The sequence below is a fragment of the Pseudophryne corroboree genome, chromosome 2 (genome assembly GCF_028390025.1).
Source record: "Pseudophryne corroboree isolate aPseCor3 chromosome 2, aPseCor3.hap2, whole genome shotgun sequence".
Taxonomy (NCBI): Eukaryota; Metazoa; Chordata; class Amphibia; order Anura; family Myobatrachidae; genus Pseudophryne; species Pseudophryne corroboree.
Genome location: NC_086445.1, coordinates 138,359,176 through 138,379,922, shown reverse-complemented (window position 1 = coordinate 138,379,922; position 20,747 = coordinate 138,359,176). Strand labels below are relative to the sequence as shown.

At 51.2% G+C, this 20,747-nt stretch overlaps 1 protein-coding gene across 1 annotated transcript in view; it reads right to left on the bottom strand.

Annotated features, from left to right (window-relative positions):
- The window catches only part of MEDAG (mesenteric estrogen dependent adipogenesis), a 116,912-nt gene that overhangs the window by 81,395 nt on the left and 14,770 nt on the right, over positions 1-20,747 (bottom strand). The gene's annotated exons all lie outside the window — the stretch shown is intronic.

Sequence of the window (20,747 nt, the reverse complement as noted above, 5' to 3'; positions counted from 1 at the left end):
TTTCTAAGCAATGACGCATCTGTTAAGTGCTGTATTCTACTATATGTGCATTTATCTGGTGACTGAGTATCTCCTAAAAACTGCTGTTACATAGAAACAGGGCCGTAACTAGGTGTGTGCCGGCCAGGGCCAGCTACAGGTACGTTCCAACAGAGCGGCCGAACAGGGCGCCGCACTTTATGAGCGCGCTAGCTCTGGCCGCCATATTGGAGCCTGGAGCCGTCCCTACAGCATCAGCACTGCAATGTCCATCTCCTAGCAGAGACGTGCACTGCATGCACAGCCCGGCCCCTGTGTAAACCCCCCTCCCCGCTAACCAGTGCCAATCAAAGCTCGTGGTCTGGCAGCTAAGGCTCCTGATTGGCTGCCGGACCGCGAGCTTTGATTGGCTTGCGGACCGGCGCCTAGATGGAGCTATACACCGCCGCGGCCACCAGAGACTGAGGGCTAGGAGAGGCGCACTCTGCGCTCTCCTCCCCGTCCTCAGCTAAAGAGCAACACCACCAAGAGCAGCCTCAGCCTCCTGCCCTTCACAACAGATTTGCGGTGAGCAGCACGGGGGCAGGTGGGGAGGACATATCTGGCACTGTGTAACGATATGTGTATCTGGCACTGGGGACATATCTAGCACTGGGGGCATATCTGGCACTATGGGGGCATGTGTATCTGGCATTGGGGCATATCTGGCACTGTGGGGACATGTGTATCTGGCACTGGGGGCATATTTGGTACTGGGGGACGTGTATCTGGCATTGGGGGCATACCTGTCACTGTGGGGACATCTGTATCTGGCATTAGGGGCATATCTTGCACTGTATGGTGCATATATGTATCTGGCACTGTGTGGGCATATATGTATCTGTGGGGACATGTGTATCTGGGAGGCAAATCATGTATCTGGCACTGCTGCGGGGCATTTCATGTGTATCTGGCACTGCTGGGGGGCATATCATGTGTATCTGGCACTGCTGGGGGGCAAATCACGTGTATCTGGCACTGCTGGGGGGCAAATCATGTGTATCTGGCACTGCTGCGGAGCATATCATGTGTATCTGGCACTGCTGCGGGGCATATCGTGTATCTGGCACTGCTGGGGGGCAAATCATGTGTATCTGGCACTGCTGGGGGCAAATCATGTGCATCTGGCACTGCTGGGGGGCAAATCATGTGTATCTTGCAATGCTGGGGGGCAAATCAAGGGTATCTGGCACTACTGCGGAGCATATCATGTGTATCTGGCACTGCTGCGGGGCATATCGTGTATCTGGCACTGCTGGGGGGCATTTCATGTGTATCTGGCACTGCTGGGGGGCATATCAGGTGTATCTGGCAGTGCTGGGGGGCATATCATGTGTATCTGGGAGTGTTAGGGGGCATATCATGTGTATCTGGCAGTGTTAGGGGGTATATCGTGTGTATATCTTCCCAAACATAGGCTCTCACCACTACAATCCATTTTGAATGCAGCTGCGAGGCTAATCTTCCTCGCTAGACGTTCATCGTCTGCAGATCCGCTCTGTCAGTCCCTCCATTGGTTACCGGTATTCTACCATATTAAATATAAAATACTTTTACTGACATACAAGGCTATTAACCAAACTGCACCAACATACATCTCTTCACTCATCTCGAAATATCTCCCTACCCGAACTCTCCGCTCTGCACAAGATCTGCGTCTCTCATCCACATGTATTACCTGTTCCCACTCAAAATTACAGGACTTTTAAACGTTCCCAAATTCCCAAACCTTTAAACGTTCCCTGAAAACTCACCTATTCAGACAAGCCTATCAAATTCCAGACCCACCCACATAACCTTCAATGCTTCCCTAACCAATTACATCCTCTCTGTACAGTACACGTAACATCACATATCTTGGCTTTCTTTACTCTCACACCCTTCTGACACTTGGCCAACATTGCGGGGTGATCATATCATACAACCCATTAAGAACCTAGCAATCTGGTGGACCATTATGCAATAGGTAGCATCAATCCTTGTGTATCAATGCCTATTTCCCGACAGATTGTAAGCTTGCGAGCAGGGCCTTCCTACCTCTGTCTGTCTGTTTTTACCCAGTTTTGTTCTATTACTGTTCTCATTGTAAAGCGCAACGGAATATGCTGCGCTATATAAGAAACTGTAAATAAATAAATAAATAAATATCTGGCAGTGCTGGGGGGCATGTCGTGTCTTTCTGGCAGTGCTGGGGGGCATGTCGTGTCTATCTGGCACTGCACTACTGGGGTCATTATGTATATCTGGCACTATACTGGAGACGTTTATCTGGCACTATACTGGAGACATGGGCCCTCATTCCGAGTTGTTCACTCGCTAGCTGATTTTAGCAGCATTGCACACGCTAGGCCGCCGCCCTCTGGGAGTGTATCTTAGCTTAGCAGAATTGCGAACGAAAGATTAGCAGAATTGCTACTAAATATTTTCTTGCAGTTTCTGAGTAGCTCCAGACCTACTCCTAGATTGCGATCACCTCAGTCCGTTTAGTTCCTGGTTTGACGTCACAAACACGCCCTGCGTTCGGCCAGCCACTCCCCCGTTTCTCCAGACACTCCCGCGTTTTTCCCTGACACACCTGCGTTTTTTAGCACACTCCCGGAAAACGCTCAGTTACCACCCAGAAACGCCCCTTTCCTGTCAATCATTCACCGATCAGCAGTGCGACTGAAAAGCGTTGTTCGAACACCAGCAAATCTACTAAGTTTTGTGTAAAATTACTTAGCGCATGCGCTCTGCGTACCATGCGCATGCGCAGTTAGCAACAAATCGCAGCATAGCGAAAATCAGCAACGAGCGAACAACTCAGAATGACCCCCATTATGTGTAAGGAAAACTACTGTGGATGCTATGTGTAAGGCTGTTAATTGTGAGTTTAGAATGGGTGTGAAAAGATATTTATTTATTTATAGTTTGATAATATGAAGTTGCTAGGCCACGCCCACTTTTCCAGGAGGGGTGTGGGGTCGCTTCGAAATTTTCTCGCTCGGGGTGCTAGTAGGCCTGGAGCCGGCCCTGGTGCGGCGGTGCCTGGTACACAGCGCATGTACACTGAGGGCGCAGGACCACCGGCAACACCTGCAGGTCCGTGCTGCTCGGTGTGTCCGCGGAAGTTTCAGCAATTTCAGCGCCCATCAGCGGTGGAGTGGGACACCGGGTGAGTTTGTCATTTTTTTCCACTCCTGTACAGCATCTCCCCTGCCAGGCCGCCTATACTGGATTGCTGTATCAGTTTTTCCCTCAAAGGGGGTGTGGTCACGGGTCCGTGATTAGGCCACGCCCCTGACTTTGCCTGTGGTCTGTAGTGACTGTCTGCGTGACTGCGTCCCTCGGCTCTTCTAGACTCGGAGGTAACACAGTGGGAACAGGGGAGAGTGAGTGCGTGTGTGGATTTGAGGAACAGACTGTGCGTGTATGGGACAGGCTGAGTGTGTGTGTGTGTGCGGGGGGGGGGGGGAGGGGGACACGACAGGCTGTGTGTGTAGGGGACAGGCTGTGTGTGGGGGGGGGGAGGCGGGACAGGATGTGTGTGTGTGTGTATGAGACAGGCTCAGACCCTCCAACATGACCCGCCCCACTAGGTACAAAATGCTCTGTTTCTGGACTTCCCTCTTAATTTATGATTTCCATCACCTGTGTTGAACTAGCTAAATGATAAGAAAGCTGTTTCTTCACAGGTGATGGAAATCATAAATTAAGAGGGAAGTCCAGAAACAGAGCATTTTGTACCTAGTGGGGCGGGTCATGTTGGAGGGTATGCAGGCTGTGTGTGTAGGGGACAGGTTGTGTGTGGGGGGAAGGGAGGGGGGACAGGCTGTGTGTATGGGACAGGCAATGTGTGTGTATGTATGTATGTATGTATGTATGTATGTATGTGAGTGCATTGGGGGAACAGACTGTGTGTGTATGGGACAGGCTGAGTGTGTGTGTGTTTGTGTGTGGGGGGGGGGACACGACAGGCTGTGTGTGTAGGGGACAGGCTGTGTGTGGGGGGGAGGGGGGACAGGATGTGTGTGTGTATGAGACAGGCTGTGTGTGTAAGGGACAGGTTGTGTGTGGGGGGGGGGGGAGGGGGGACAGGCTGTGTGTATGGGACAGGCAGTGTGTGTGTGTGTGTGTGTGTGTGTGTGTGTATGTATGTATGTATGTATGTGAGTGCATTGGGGGAACAGTCTGTGTGTGTAGGGGACAGGCTGAGTGTGTGTGCGTGTGTGTGTGCGTGTGTGTGTGTGTGTGTGTGTGTGTGTGTGTGTGTGAGGGGTCACAAGGTCGTTGGCTAGAAAGTTTGCAGATGTTAAGCTGGAGTAGTATATGTGCTGTCCCTGTGAGGTACTGATCCCTCTTGATCTATTTGGGAGGTGAGAGCTGCAGCACACTGGTGTAGAAAGAGGTTCCTGATCGTGTTGCAGGTGTATATACTGACTAAATAATGTGAGGTCAGATGCAGTACCACCTGCTTAATGTCCCTTCATTGCAACCTAGTGCACTGGCTATTATGCCTCTCTTGCTCAATTCAGCCTCTGTCTCCACCATCTGACAATTGATGGGCTACAAGGACTAAGAACATCAATACATTGAAGCCCTCAGAGATGCTGATGAAGTGAGGCAAGGCTCCTGATGTGGGTTTTACAGTCTAGCTTGCCTTCAGAGTAATGCTGGTGTAGTGAGATAATGCTCCCTGATGCAGGTATTGCACTGTCTTAAAAGGTAAGATAATAAGGACTGGAGGTTGGGGTAAATGGGCTTGCCTTCAGGTCTTCTTCTGTCCCACACTAAACTGCTGCAATCTGCCAACTCAAAAGCCCTTCTGGCACCCTCCAGCCAGCAATCAGCTGCGCTGCTGTCGTGTGTGTGTGTGTGTGTGTGTGTGTGTGTGTGTGTGTGTGTGTGTAGGGGACAGGCTGTGTGTGCGTGTGCCTGTGTAGGGGACAGTCTGTGTGTGTGTGTGTGTGTGTGTGTGTGTGTGTGTAGGGGAAAGGCTGTGTGTGCATGCGCGCATTGGGGGAACAGACTGTGTATGTAGGGGACAGGGTGTGTGTGTGTGTGTGTCTGTGTGTGTAGGGGATAGGCTGCCGTAATGTGTAAAAGGGCACTCTACCTGGCTTAATGTGTAAAAGGAGGCTCTACCTGGCGTAATGTGTGACAGGTGCTCTACCTAGAGTAATGTGTGACAGGGGCTCTACCTTCCGTAATGTGTAAAAGGGAGCTCTAGCTGCCATAGTGTGTTAAAGGGGACTCTACCTGCCGTAATGAGTAAAAGGGGCTCTACCTGGCGTAATGTGTGACAGGGGCTCCACCTGGAGTAATGTGTAAATGGGCTCTACGTGCCTTAATGTGTAAAATGGGCTCTACCTGGCGTAATGTGTAAAATGGCTCTACCTGGCATAATGTGTGACAGGGGACTCTACCTGTTGTAATGAGTAAAAGGGGCTCTACCTGGCATAATGTGTGACAGGGGCTCTACCTAGAGTAATGTGTAAATGGGCTCTACCTGCCGTAATGTGTAAAAGGGGCTTTACCTGGCATAATGTGTAAAAGGGCTCTACCTGGCATAATGTGTGACAGGGGACTCTACCTGTCGTAATGAGTAAAAGGGGCTCTACCTGGCGTAATGTGTGACAGGGGACTCTACCTGCCATAATGAGTAAACGGGGCTCTACCTGGCATAATGTTTGACAAGGGCTCTACTTGGTGTAATGTGTAAAAGGGCTCTACCTGGCGTAATGTGTAAAAGGGGCTCTACCTGGCGTAATGTGTAAAAGGGGCTCTACCTGGTGTAATGTGTGTAAGTAGCGCTACTGTGCTGTGTAATTTGAATAATGGAGACAGCGTAATATGAATTGGTAATATTTTGTGACCATGCCCCTTCCTAATGAAGCCACGCCCTTATTATTTTGACGCACGCCATAGGAGCGCACTGGCCCTATTTTAAATATGGGGGGGCGCCAATGCTGTTTCTTGCACACAGCAGTAAAATGTCTAGTTACAGCACTGCATAGAAACAGAGAATTTGATGGCAGATAAGAACAGCTTGACCCATCTAGTCTGTCCTAGACATGTACAGACAAACACCTAATTTTTGTTGGGGGCCAATTAACCTACAAGTATATTTTTGGATTGTGAGAGGAAACCAGAGCACCCGGAGGAAACCCACACAAGCACGGGGAGAATATACAAACTCCAAACAGTTAGCGCTGTGTTGACCTCAGTGCTGTGAGGCAGTAATGCTATTACACAATTTGCTAACTTCTTTAGAGAAGCCTATAGGGATTTTCACCTTTCTTGCTAAACTATTGATTTGCTAGGACACTGCAATTTTTCACCCAAAATGATTAGGTTACAATAACTCAGACTCCTAATGTACCCAAATGTACAGCAGAAGAGGAAATAGGGTTCTATAACAACATAATCTGTGACTTACAGGCAAGTGTTATGTAATATGACATGACCAGACTTCTGGTCACACTTTTTCACAGGTTTTCATTTATAAATGATCGGATTCCTAGGATCACTTAGCACTCTACAATGAGAGAGGCCGAAAATAAATGCTGACAGGCAGTGACGTAACATCTTCCCAGATGGCCGGAGGCAAGATAGATGTTGTCGCCACAACCGCAACCCCCCCCCCCCCCTTCCACAAAGAATAATTTGTAGTTTAACTGACCCCTCTATTCCCTACACTACATCACTGACCCCTCTATGCCCTACATTAAATCACTGACACCTCTATAACCTAAACTGACCTACTGACCCATTTATAGCATACACTAAACTACTGCACCCTACATTACTGACCCCACTGTACTTACAGGTCCCTCTACAGTATACCCTACATTACATTACTGACTCCATTGTAGTTAAAACACACACACACACACACACACACACACACACACACATTTGCCCAGATAGGAGGAAAAAAAGACATAGTGGCACTGAAAAATAATAAAGCACATAGGCCACCACAAAAAGCACATAGGACCCCGCAGGAAAATAATAAAGTAAATAGGCCACCACAGTAAAAAAAAAATAGGAATTTAATACCTATCGGTAAATCCTTTTCTCTTAGTCCGTAGAGGATGCTGGGGACACTTCAAGAACCATGGGGTATAGACGGGATCCTCAGGAGACCTGGGCACTTTAAGACTTTAAAAGGGGTGTGAACTGGCTCCTCCCTCTATGCCCCTCCTCCAGACTCCAGTTATAGGAACTGTGCCCAGGGAGATGGACATTTTGAGGAAAAAGGATTTATTTTTATTTAAACCAAGGTGAGATACATACCAGCTCACACCTCAAACATGCCGTACAACATTGCATTCAACCCAACGCATGCAACGGCATGAATAATGACAGCAACAGGCTGACTATAAATGCAACACAACACGTGTGTAACCATAACCAATAACTGCAGATACAGTATGCACTGGGACAGGCGGCTAGCATCCTCTACGGACTAAGAGAAAAGGATTTACCGGTAGGTATTAAAATCCTATTTTCTCCTAGGTCCTAGAGGATGCTTCAAGAACCATGGGGTTTATACCAAAGCTCAAGAACGGGCGGGAGAGTGCGGATGACTCTGCAGCACCGATTGACCAAACAAGAGGTCTTCCTTAGCCAGTGTATCAAACTTGTAAAACTTTGCAAAAGTGTTTGAACCCGACCCAGTAGCTGCTCGGCAAAGCTGTAATGCCGAGACCCCCCAGGCAGCCGCCCAGGATGAGCCCACCTTTCTGGTAGAATGGGCCTTCACCGATTTCGTTAACGGCAATCCAGACGTAGAATGAGCTTGCTGAATCGTATTACAGATCCAGCGTGCAATAGTCTGCTTGGAAGCAGGAGCCCCAATCTTGTTGGGATCATACAGGACAAACAGAGCCTCGGTTTTCCTAATCTGAGACGTTCTGGCTACATAAATTTTCAAAGCTCTGACCACATCTAGAGACTTTGATTCCTCAAAGGCGTCAGTAGCCACTGGCACTACAATAGGTTGGTTCATGTGAAACGATGACACCACTTTTGGCAGAAATTGCTGACGAGTTCTCAACTCCGCTCTATCTTCATGGAAGATCAAATAGGGGCTCTTGTGAGACAAAGCCGCCAATTCAGACACGCGCCTTGCAGAGGCCAAGGCCAACAGCATGATCACTTTCCAAGTGACAAATTTCAACTCTACCTTATGTAAAGGTTCAAACCAATGAGACTGCAGGAACTGCAACACCACGTTAAGATCCCATGGCGCCACCGGGGCACAAAGGGAGGTTGAATGTACAGGACGCTTGTCACGAAAGCCTGAACTTCCGGAAGGGAAGCCAATTCTTTTTGAAAGAAAATTAACAAGGCCGAAATTTGTACTTTAATTGAGCCTAACTTTAGGCCCGCATCCACCCCTGCTTGCAGAAAATGGAGAAAACGGCCCAGCCGAAATTCTTCCGTAGGAGCCTCCTTGGATTCACACCAAGACACATATTTTCTCCAAGTACGGTGATAATGTTTCGCCATTACCTCTTTTCTAGCCTGAAGCAGTGTGGGAATTACTTCACCGGGAATACCCTTTCGGGCTAGGATCCTGCGTTCAACCTCCAAACCGTCAAACGAAGCCGCGGTAAGTCTTGGCACACGCACGGCCCCTGCTGTAACATATCCTCTCATAGAGGAAGAGGCCAGGGATCTCCTATGAGCAATTCCTGAAGATCTGGATACCAGGCCCTCCTTGGCCAGTCTGGAACAATGAGGATTGCATGAACCCTTGTTCTTCTTATGATCTTTATCACTTTTGGAATGAGTGGAATCGGAGGGAACACATATACCGACTGAAACACCCACGGTGTCACTAGGGCGTCCACTGCTATTGCTTGAGGGTCCCTCGACCTGGAACAATATCTCGGACGTTTCTTGTTGAGGCGAGATGCCATCATGTCTATTTGAGGAATTCCCCAACGACTTGTCACTTCTGCAAAGACCTCTTGATGAAGACCCCACTCTCCTGGATGGAGATCGTGTCTGCTGAGGAAGTCTGCTTCCCAGTTGTCCACACCCGGAATGAAGACCGCTGACCGAGCGCTTACATGCCTTTCCGCCCAGCAGAAAACTTTTGTGGCTTCTGCCATTGCCGCTCTGCTCTTCCTTCCGCCCTGGCGGTTTACGTACACCACTGCTGTTATGTTGTGCGACTGAATCAAGACGGGCAGATCGCGAAGAAGAAGGCCGTTGTAAATGGCCCTTAATTCCAGAATGTTTATGTGTAGACAAGTTTCCTGGCTTGACCATTTTCCCTGGAAATTTTCCCCCTGTGTGACTGCACCCCAGCCTCGGAGAATCACATCCGTGGTCACCAGGATCCAGTCCTGTATCCCGAATCTGCATCCCTCTAGGAGGTGAGAGCTGTGCAGCCACCACAGGAGTGAGATTCTGGTCTTGGAAGACAGGATTATCTGTCGGTGCATGTGCAGATGGGATCCGGACCATCTGTCCAACAGGTCCCACTGAAACACTCTGGCATGGAATCTGCCAAACTGAATGGCCTCATAGGTCGCCACCATCTTCCCTAGCAACCGAGTGCATTGATGAATCGACACTCTTGCTGGCTTCAGAATCTGTTTGACCAGGTTCTGAATTTCCAGAGCCTTTTCCACTGGAAGAAAAACTCTCTGTATTTCCGTGTCCAGAATCATACCCAAGAACGATAGCCTTGTCGTCGGAACCAACTGTGATTTTGGCAAGTTTAGGAGCCAACCATGTTGTTGCAGAATTGTCAGGGAGAGCGTCATGCTCTGCAGTAATTGTTCCTTGGACCTCGCTTTTATCAGGAGATCTTCCAAGTACGGGATAATTGTGACTCCTTGCTTGCACAGGAGAACCATCATTTCCGCCATAACTTTGGTGAAAACCCTCGGAGACGTGGACAGACCAAGCGGCAACGTCTGAAATTGGTAATGACAATCCTGAACGGCAAACCTCAGGTAAGTCTGATGTGGAGGATATACGGGGACGTGTAAGTAGGCATCCTTTATGTCGACAGACACCATAAAATTCCCTTCCTCCAGACTGGAGATCACTGCTCGGAGAGACTCCATCTTGAATTTGAATTTTTTTAGATAGAAATTGAGGGATTTTAAGTTCAGAATAGGTCTGACCGAGCCGTCCGGCTTCGGGACCACGAACAGGCTCAAATAAAAGCCTTCTCCCTGTTGTGACGGGGGCACCGTGACAATGACTTGATTTTGATATAGCTTTTGTATAGCACCGCATACCACCTCCCTGTCCGGAAGAGAAACTGGTAAGGCTGATTTGAAAAATCGTCGAGGGGGCACGTCTTGAAATTCCAGCTTGTACCCTTGGGACACTATTTCTAATACCCATGGGTCTAGGGCCGAACGAACCCAGAAATGACTGAAGAGTCGGAGACGTGCCCCCACTGGTGCAGACTCCCGCAGAGGAGTCCCAGCGTCATGCGGTGGATTTGGTAGAAGCCGGAGAGGACTTCTGCTCTTGGGAACCTGCCACAGCCGGTGACCTTTTTCCCTTTCCTCTTCCTCTAGAAGCAAGGAAGGAAGACCCTCGTCCTCTTTTGTATTTATTGGGCCGAAAGGACTGCATCTGATAGTGGTGCGTTTTCTTTTGTTGTGCAGGAACATAAGGTAAAAAGGATGACTTACCCGCGGTAGCCGTAGATACCAGGTCAGCGAGGCCGTCACCAAAAAAGACACCACATTTATACGGCAGAGACTCTATAGCCTTCTTAGAGTCAGCATCAGAATTCCATTGATGAATCCACAATGCTCTCCAAGCTGAGATTGCCATAGCATTGGCCCTTGATCCCAAAAGGCCAATGTCCCTCGCCGCTTCCTTAAGGTAGGCTGCAGCATCCCTGATATGACCCAGTGTCAAAAGAATGCTAACCCTATCCAGGGTATCTAACTCAGATGACAAGTTATCTGCCCACTTTTCAATATCGCTACTCACCCACGCCGAAGCAACGGCAGGTCTGAGTAGCGTACCCGTAGTGACATAAATGGGTTTCAATGTATTTTCCTGCTTACGATCCGCAGGTTCCTTTAGGGCTGCCGTGTCAGGAGACGGAAGCGCCACCTTTTTGGACAGCCCTGATAGAGCTTTGTCCACAGTGGGGGGTGACTCCCACTTTTCCCTATCCCCAGAGGGGAACGGATATGCCACCGGAATTCTCTTGGGAATCTGAAACTTCTTGTCAGGATTTTCCCAAACCTTTTCAAAAAGAGCGTTCAGTTCATGAGAGGGAGGCAACGTTACCTCAGGTTTCTTTACTTGAAACATACAGACCCTTGTATCAGGAACAGTAGGGTCCTCCGTGATATGTAACACGTCTTTTATCGCCACACTCATGTACTGAATGCTTTTAGCCAGTTTTGGATTTAATCTGGCATCACTATAGTAGACACTGGAGTCAGAGTCCGTGTCGGTATCTGTATCTGCTATCTGGGTAAAAGAACGCTTTTGTGACCCCGAGGGGTTCTCAACTTGTGACAACACATCCTCCACGGATTTTTTCCATGCCTGGGTCTGAGACTCAGACTTATCCAATCTCTTATTTAATAGTCACATTCGCATTCAAAGCACTCAAAACATTTACCCAATCAGGCGTCGGCGGTGCCGACAGGGTCACTCCCACAGTCGTTTCTTTCCCTAATCCAGTCTCCTTCTGGGAAGAGCACTCAGCCTCAGACATGCCGACACACGTGTACCGACACCACAAACACACTAGGCATATAGGGGACAGACCCACAGTAAAGCCTGTCAGAGAAACACAGAGGGAGTGTGCCAGCTCACAACCCAGCGCCTATCCCGGTTCTGAAACTTTTTATATAATGCCTCAGACCTGTTAGTGCTTTTATATAATTAATCCAGCACCAAATTAACTGTGCCCCCCCCCCCCTGTTTTGCACCGTTACTTGATACAGCAGTGTTGAGGAAGGACCAGCGTCTCTGGAGCTCTGTGAAGAGAAAATGGCGCTGAGGAGAGCTGTGAGGGCTAAGCCACGCCCCCTTAATGGCACGCTTCAGCCCCGCTATTTTTTAAATTATTTATACTGGCGGGGGTTCGGATTCAGTGCCTAGGTACTTAAATACCTCATAGCCAGTCTCAAAATGAGGATTTTATGCTGCCCAGGGCGCCCGCTCCCTGCACCCTGTAGTGCCGCTGTGTGTGTGGGAGCATGGTGTGCAGCGCGGCCACTGTGCGTTACCTCAAAGCAGTCACTGAAGTCTTCTGATCTTCTACTCACCGGTCTTCTGACTTCTGGCTCTGCAAGGGGGGCGACGGCGGGCTCCGGGAACGAGCATCTAGGCGTACCTTGCGTTCAGACCCTCAGGAGCTACTGGTGTCCTGTAGCCTAAGAAGCAGAGCCTTGAAACTCACAGAAGTAGGTCTGCTTCTCTCCCCTCAGTCCCACGATGCAGGGAGCCTGTTGCCAGCAGTGCTCCCTGAAAATAATAAACCTAACAAAAGTATTTTTTCAGTGAAACTAAGGAGAGCTCCTCAGTGTGCATCCAGTTATGGTTACACACGTGTTGTGTTGCATTTATAGTCAGCCTGTTGCTGTCATTATTCATGCCGTTGCATGCGTTGGGTTGAATGCCATGTTTGAGGTGTGAGCTGGTATGTATCTCACCTTGGTTTAAATAAAAATAAATCCTTTTTCCTTGAAATGTCCTTCTCACTGGGCACAGATTCTAAACTGGAGTCTGGAGGAGGGGCATAGAGCGAGGAGACAGTTCACACCCCTTTTAAAGTCTTAAAGTGCCCATGTCTCCTGCGGATCCCGTCTATACCCCATGGTTCTTGAAGTGTCCCCAGGATCCTCTAGGACGTAGGAGAAATAATAAAACAAATTGGCTTCACATGAAAAATAACAAACAAATCTGCACCGATAGGAAAATCAAAACTTACAATCTCAATGATCACACTGTGTCTAGGCCTCAGGCTGTGGCGTCCCTCACGTGGCTGCTTGGCATGTCTCTCCCTTTTATTACAACTAGGGGCTCCTGTGTGAGCGATGTACCCCCTTCCCATGTGTTAGCAATGTCACCCCTTCCTCTGTGTGAGTCATGCCCTCCCCTTCCCCTGTGTAAGCCATGTCCCCCTTCCCCTGTGTGTGCCATGCCCCCCCCCCTTCCCATGTGTAAGCCATGTCCCCCCTTCCCCTTTGTGAGCCATGTTCCCCACTTCCCCTGTGTGGGCCATGTCCCCCACTTCCCCTGTGTGGGCCATGTCCCCCACTTCCCCTGCGTGGGCCATGTCCCCCACTTCCCCTGCATGTCACATGACATCCGTGACCACACACAGCACAGCCTCCACTCGTTAGCTCCAGACTTCTAGTGGAGCAGAAAGGGCACAGTAGGGAATCAGTGCAGTAGCCATGTGCCCACTTCAGGGCTGGAGCCAGACAACAACTGACTCAGTTGCCTCTGGGTCTTCCGCCCCTGCTGACAGATTTCCAGTGTCGGACCGAGGCATAAAGGACCCACAAGGGGAATGCAGTGGTAGGAGCCATATTTACGGGTTTGGGCAGCCTCCATGGGGGTGTGGCCAGCCAACACAGAGTCTTGGCTAACCACTTAAGCATGCATGGTTTGGACCCCTTGATAAATATAGTCCATGAATGATAAAGTACCGGATTGATAATAACAACAATGCAATGTAGAAAATACACCATGTAGTCCTGTGCAGTATATTGTAACATATGTATAATTCAAGTGCATAGTTTGGAACCTGATCCCAGATGAGGGGGGTGGTCTCTCAAGCAATGGGGCCCACCCGGGGTTTCCCTGTACACCCTAGTGAAAACTGAACCAATAACTCATGTAACTTTAAAAAACAATTTACTTCCAATGTGTGCTGAGATCTGTCGAAGTCAAAAAATAAGAATTTACTCACCGGTAATTCTATTTCTCGTAGTCCGTAGTGGATGCTGGGGACTCCGTAAGGACCATGGGGAATAGACGGGCTCCGCAGGAGACTGGGCACTCTAAAGAAAGATTCAGTACTATCTGGTGTGCACTGGCTCCTCCCTCTATGCCCCTCCTCCAGACCTCAGTTAAGGAAACTGTGCCCGGAAGAGCTGATATTACAAGGAAAGGATTTTGGAATCCAGGGTAAGACTCATACCAGCCACACCAATCACACTGTACAACTTGTGATAAACTTACCCAGTTAACAGTATGAACAACAACTGAGCATCACTCAACCGATGCTACATAACCATAACCCTTTGTTAAGCAATAACTATATACACGTATTGCAGAAAGTCCGCACTTGGGACGGGCGCCCAGCATCCACTACGGACTACGAGAAATAGTAAGTGAGTAAATTCTTATTTTCTCTAACGTCCTAGTGTATGCTGGGGACTCCGTAAGGACCATGGGGATTATACCAAAGCTCCCAAACGGGCGGGAGAGTGCGGATGACTCTGCAGCACCGAATGGGCAAACACAAGGTCCTCCTCAGCCAGGGTATCAAACCTGTAGAATTTTGCAAAAGTGTTTGAACCCGACCAAGTAGCAGCTCGTCAAAGCTGTAATGCCGAGACCCCTCGGGCAGCCGCCCAAGAAGAGCCCACTTTCCTTGTGGAATGGGCTTTCACTGATTTCGGCTGCGGCAATCCCGCCGCAGAATGAGCCTGCTGAATCGTGTTACAGATCCAGCGAGCAATAGTTTGCTTTGAAGCAGGAGCACCCAGCTTGTTGGATGCATACAGGATAAACAGCGAGTCAGTCTTCCTGACTCCAGCCGTTCTGGTTACATAAATCTTCAAAGCCCGGACTACGTCCAGCAACTTGGAGTCCTCCAAGTCACGAGTAGCCACAGGCACCTCAATAGGTTGGTTCAAATGAAAAGATGACACCACCTTTGGCAGAAACTGCGAATGAGTCCGCAATTCTGCCCTGTCCAGTTCTTTTTGAAAGAAGATGGATAGGGCCGAAATCTGGACCTTTATGGACCCTAATTTTAGGCCCATAGTCACACCTGACTGTAGGAAGTGCAGGAATCGACCCAGCTGGAATTCCTCTGTAGGGGCCTTCCTGGCCTCACACCAAGCAACATATTTTCGCCGTATACGGTGATAATGCTTTGCTGTCACGTCCTTCCTAGCCTTTATCAGCGTAGGAATAACTTCATCCGGAATGCCCTTTTCTGCTAGGATTTGGAGTTCAACCGCCATGCCGTCAAACGCAGCCGCGGTAAGTCTTGGAACAGACAGGGCCCCTGTTGCAACAGGTCCTGTCTGAGAGGCAGAGGCCATGGTTCCTCTGTGAGCATTTCTTGCAGTTCCGGGTACCAAGTCCTCCTTGGCCAGTCCGGAACAATGAGTATTGTTTTCACTCTTCTTTTCCTTACGATTCTCAGTACCTTGGGTATGAGAGGAAGAGGAGGAAACACATAGACCGACTGGAACACCCACGGTGTTACCAGTGCGTCCACAGCTATCGCCTGAGGGTCCCTTGACCTGGCGCAATACCTTTTTAGCTTTTTGTTGAGGCAGGACGCCATCATGTCCACCTGTGGCAGTTCCCACCGACTTGCAATCTGCGTGAAGACTTCTTGATGAAGTCCCCACTCTCCCGGGTGGAGGTCGTGCCTGCTGAGGAAGTCTGCTTCCCAGTTGTCCACTCCCGGAATGAACACTGCTGACAGTGCTTGCACGTGATTCTCCGCCCAACGAAGAATCCTGGTTGCTTCCGCCATCGCCACTCTGCTTCTTGTGCCACCATGGCGGTTTACATGAGCCACTGCGGTGATGTTGTCTGACTGAATCAGCACCGGTTGGTTGCGAAGGTCACCAGGACCCAGTCCTGTATGCCGAACCTGCGGCCCTCGAGAAGGTGAGCACTCTGCAGCCACCACAGAAGAGACACCCTGGCCCTGGGGGACAGGGTGATCAGCCGATGCATCTGAAGATGCGATCCGGACCACTTGTCCAACAGATCCCACTGAAAGATCCTCGCATGGAACCTGCCGAAGGGAATGGCTTCGTATGATGCCACCATCTTTCCCAGGACTCGCGTGCAGTGATGCACCGACACCTGTTTCGGTTTTAAGAGGTCTCTGACTAGAGTCACGAGCTCCTGAGCCTTCTCCGCCGGGAGAAACACCTTCTTCTGGTCTGTGTCCAGAATCATGCCCAGAAAGGGCAGACGCGTCGTAGGAATCAGCTGCGATTTTGGGATATTCAGAATCCAGCCGTGCTGTTGCAACACTTCCTGAGAGTGTGCTACACTGATCAGCAACTGCTCTCTGGACCTCGCCTTTATGAGGAGATCGTCCAAGTATGGGATAATTGTGACTCCTTGCTTTCTCAGGAGCACCATCATTTCCGCCATTACCTTGGTAAATATTCTCGGTGCCGTGGAGAGCCCAAACGGCAACGTCTGGAATTGGTAATGACAGTCCTGTACCACAAATCTGAGGTACTCCTGATGAGGTGGATAAATGGGGACATGCAAGTAAGCATCCTTGATGTCCAGAGACACCATAAAATCCCCCTCTTCCAGGCTTGCAATGACCGCTCTGAGCGATTCCATTTTGAACTTGAATTTCTTCAGATAAATGTTCAGGGATTTTAAATTCAAGATGGGTCTGACCGAATCGTCCGGTTTCGGTACTACAAACATAGTGGAATAGTAACCCCTTCCCTGTTGAAGGAGAGGAACCTTTACAACCACCTGCTGGAGGTATAACTTGTGAATTGCTGCCAGCACTACCTCCCTTTCCATGGGGGAAGCTGGCAAGGCCGATTTTAGGTAACGGTGAGGGGGCATCACCTCGAATTCCAGTTTGTATCCCTGAGACACAACTTGTATAGCCCAAGGATCCACCCGTGAGCGAACCCACTGGTGGCTGAAATGTCGGAGACGCGCCCCCACGGCTCCTGGCTCCGCCTGTGGAGCCCCAGCGTCATGCGGTGGATTTAGTGGAAGCCGGGGAGGACGTTTGTTCCTGGGAACTAGCTGCGTGGTGCAGCCTCTTTCCTCTACCCCTGCCTCTGGCAAGAAAGGATGCACCTCTGACTTTCTTGCTCTTTCGCGAACGAAAGGACTGCATTTGGTAATACGGTGCTTTCTTAGGCTGTGGTGGGACATAAGGCAAGAAATTTGACTTCCCAGCCGTAGCTGTGGAAACTAGGTCTGAGAGACCGTCCCCAAACAATTCCTCACCCTTATAAGGTAAAACCTCCATGTGTTTTTTAGAGTCGGTATCCCCTGTCCATTGCCAAGTCCATAAGACCCTTCTGGCAGAAATGGACATTGCGTTTACTCTAGAGCCCAGCAGGCAAATGTCCCTCTGGGCATCCCGCATATATAGGACCGCGTCCTTGATATGTGCCAGGGTCATTAGAACAGAGTCCCTGTCCAGGGTATCTAACTCCTCAGACAGAGTATCCGTCCATGCTGCTACCGCACTACACATCCAGGCCGAAGCAATTGCAGGCCTCAGCAGCGTACCAGAATGTGTGTAAACAGACTTCAGGATAGCTTCCTGCTTTCTATCCGCAGGATCCTTAAGGGCGGCCGTATCCTGAGACGGCAGGGCCACCTTCTTAGATAAGCGTGTCAACGCCTTGTCTACCCTGGGGGAGGATTCCCAGCGTAACCTGTCCGTTGGCGGGAAAGGATACGCCATCAGCAATCTCTTGGAAATTACTACCTTCCTATCAGGGGAATCCCACGCTTTTTCACATAATTCATTCAATTCATGTGACGGGGGAAAAGCCACTTCTTGCTTTTTCTCCCCATACATATAAATCCTCTTGTCAGGGACAGGATTTTCCTCAGAAATGTGTAACACATCCTTCATTGCCACAATCATGTAGCGGATGGCTTTAGTCATTTTAGGCTGCAACTTTGCATCATCGTCATCGACACTGGAATCAGATTCCGTGTCGACGTCTGTGTCAACTAACTGGGATATTGGGCGCTTTTGCGACCCTGACGGCCTCTGCGCTGTGGGAGCAGGCATGGGTTGAGACCCCGACTGTCCCAAGGCTACAGCTTTATCCAATCTGTTATGTAAGGAGCTTACATTATCATTTAACACCTTCCACATATCCATCCAATCAGGTGTCGGCCAAGTCGGGGGCGACACCACATCTATTTGCACTTGTTCTGCCTCCACGTATCCTTCCTCATCAAACATGTCGACACAGGCGTACCGACACACCGCACACATACAGGGAACGCTTTGACTGAGGACAGGACCCCACAAAGGCTTTTGGGGAGACAGAGAGAGAGTATGCCAGCACACACCCCAGCGCTATATAACCCAGGGATTACACTGTACCTTAGTGTTTACCCAGTAGCTGCTGTTTTTATATATATATATATATGGGGGAGGGTGTCTGTAGATGCTGCGGGTGGAGGAGGGGGCGGATGCGTGGGGGGGCCCGGATGGGGAAGGGTCGGGAGGTGCTACGGATGGGGGAGGGGCAGAGGAGTGGGGGCTGCAGATGGGGGAGGGGTCCAGAGGCACTGCAGGTGGGGGAGGGGCAGGGGTGCCATGGGTGGGGGAGGGGCAGGTGCGGGGATGTTGCGGATGGGTGAAGGGTTCAAGAGGTGCTGTGGGATGGGAAGGGGCGGGGGAGGAGCAGGTACAGGTGGTGCGGCAGATGGGGAAGGGGGTCTCGAAGCGCTGCAGGTGGTGGAGGGACAGGTGTAGGGGTGCCGTGAGTGGGGGGAGGAAACCACGGATTGAGGAGGGTGTCTGCAGATGCTGTGGGTGGAGAGGGGGCAGGTGTGGAGGGAGACATATATGGGGGGTGGATGGTGGAGGGGGCCTGGAGGTGCTGTGGGTGGTGGAGGGGCGGGGGAGTGGGAGCTGTGGGTGGTGTAGGGGGTCTGGAGGCACTGCGTATGGGGAGGGGTGGGGTGCCGCATGTGGTGGAGGGGAAGGTGCGGAGGTGTGGTGCATTGGGGAGGGGTCTGGAGGCGCTGCGGGGACTGTACCTGCCAAAAAGGTAGTTGGAGGGTATGCAGTAACAGGGCCAGGACAGGGGTGACGGGGCCAGGACAGGGGTGACGGGGCCAGGACAGGGGTGACGGGGCCAGGACAGGGGTGATGGGGCCAGGACAGTGGTGATGGGGCCAGGACAGGGGCAACGGGGCCAGGACAGAAATGACAGGGACAGGATAGGGGTGACATGGCCAGGGTAGGGGCGGCAGGACCAGGACAGGGGTGACAGGGCAATTATAGGGTTGACAGGGCAAGCACAGGGGTGACAGGGCCAGGATAGGGGTAACAGGGCCAGCATAAGGGTGAAAGGGCCAGGATAAGGGTGAAATGACCAGGATAAGGGCCAGGATAAGGGTGAAATGGCCAGGATACGGGTGAAAGGGCCAGGATAAGGGTGACAGGGCAAGGCCAGGGGTGACAGGGACATGACAGAACACAGGGCACGGGAGAGATTGGTATTAGGGACAGAACAGTGGTGACAGACAGATGTGTCTTACCGGAGTCACTGCTGCTGGCTGCTGCTGTTCCACTCCAACCTGTTGGGATCTGCTGCTGGTGGAGACTTGGCATGGCGGACTCTCTCAGGCTGGAGTCCTGCTTCCTCTGCCCGTCCGCATCCCTCCCCCCCTCCTCAGTCACACACCGCAGACCTCACACAGCTGCCAGGCACTGTGGTAATGGGAGACTGGGAGTGACTGGTTAGTCCCCAGGAGATGCTGCGGCTGGAGGGAGGAGGGGGTCATATAGCAAGCATGCGGCGCGGACCTCGCGGCTGCCGGGCACTGTGGTAAGGGGAGACTGGGAGTGACTGGTTAGCCCCCAGGAGACGCTGCGGCTGGAGGGAGGTGGGAGTCGTTGCATGCACGCGGCGCGGGCCTCGCGGCTGCCGGGCACTATAAAGAGGGGAGACTGGGAGTGACTGGTTAGCTCCCAGGAGATGCTGCGGCTGGAGGGAGGAGGGGGTCGGAGCCTGCAATCAGCGCGGACTTCTGCAGCGCTACCCGCCGGCTAAAGTGTGTGAAGGAGCTGGGCGCACCTCACTGCGGGTGGCAGCGCTGCAGCTAGCGGTGGGGTTGCCGGGGCTGGAGATAACAGAGGCACTATGGAACCTGCACAGCGGCAGGTGCCCCACAAAACTGCAGCTAAGAAGCGTGGAGTGTGCCAGAAAGTGACGCTCCTCCGCGCCAGAGAGCCCCTGCTGAGTTTGCTGATGTGGGGGGTCAAGCACACAGTGAGCCGGTGCCCGTCTGTCTGTACGGCATACCCCCTCACATAACCCCATACCTCCCCACTGTCCCGATTTTCGCGGGACAGTCCCATTTTTTTTGGTCTGTCCCGCTGTCCCACCCGTGGCCCGCGGTGAAGGGGGGTCAGTTGGGAAGCTCCTGAACTCGCTGTTCTGCTTAGCAGAACAGCGGTGAATAGATGCGCACAGCGTCTATTTAGTGGAGACAGGAGGAGAGGGGGCATCAGGGGGTACGGATTAAGAGGGGGTTCCGGCAGCAGAGCCGGATTAAGGGGGGAGGGCCAGGGGGTACGTACCGTGGGCCCCACAGTTTTAGGGGCCTCCCTGGCAGGAGTAGCTCTGTCCCAGCTCTTAAGCTCCCCGTCCTGCCAGTAACAGCAGCAGCATTGTGCTACAGCCAGCGCACGCTGCTGCGTGTTGGCAGGTCTGTGGTGTTGCAGGGAAGCAGCAGCCTCCCTGCTTTCTTCTGCCTGTGCGGGTGTGTAGGGGGGAGCGACCACCCCC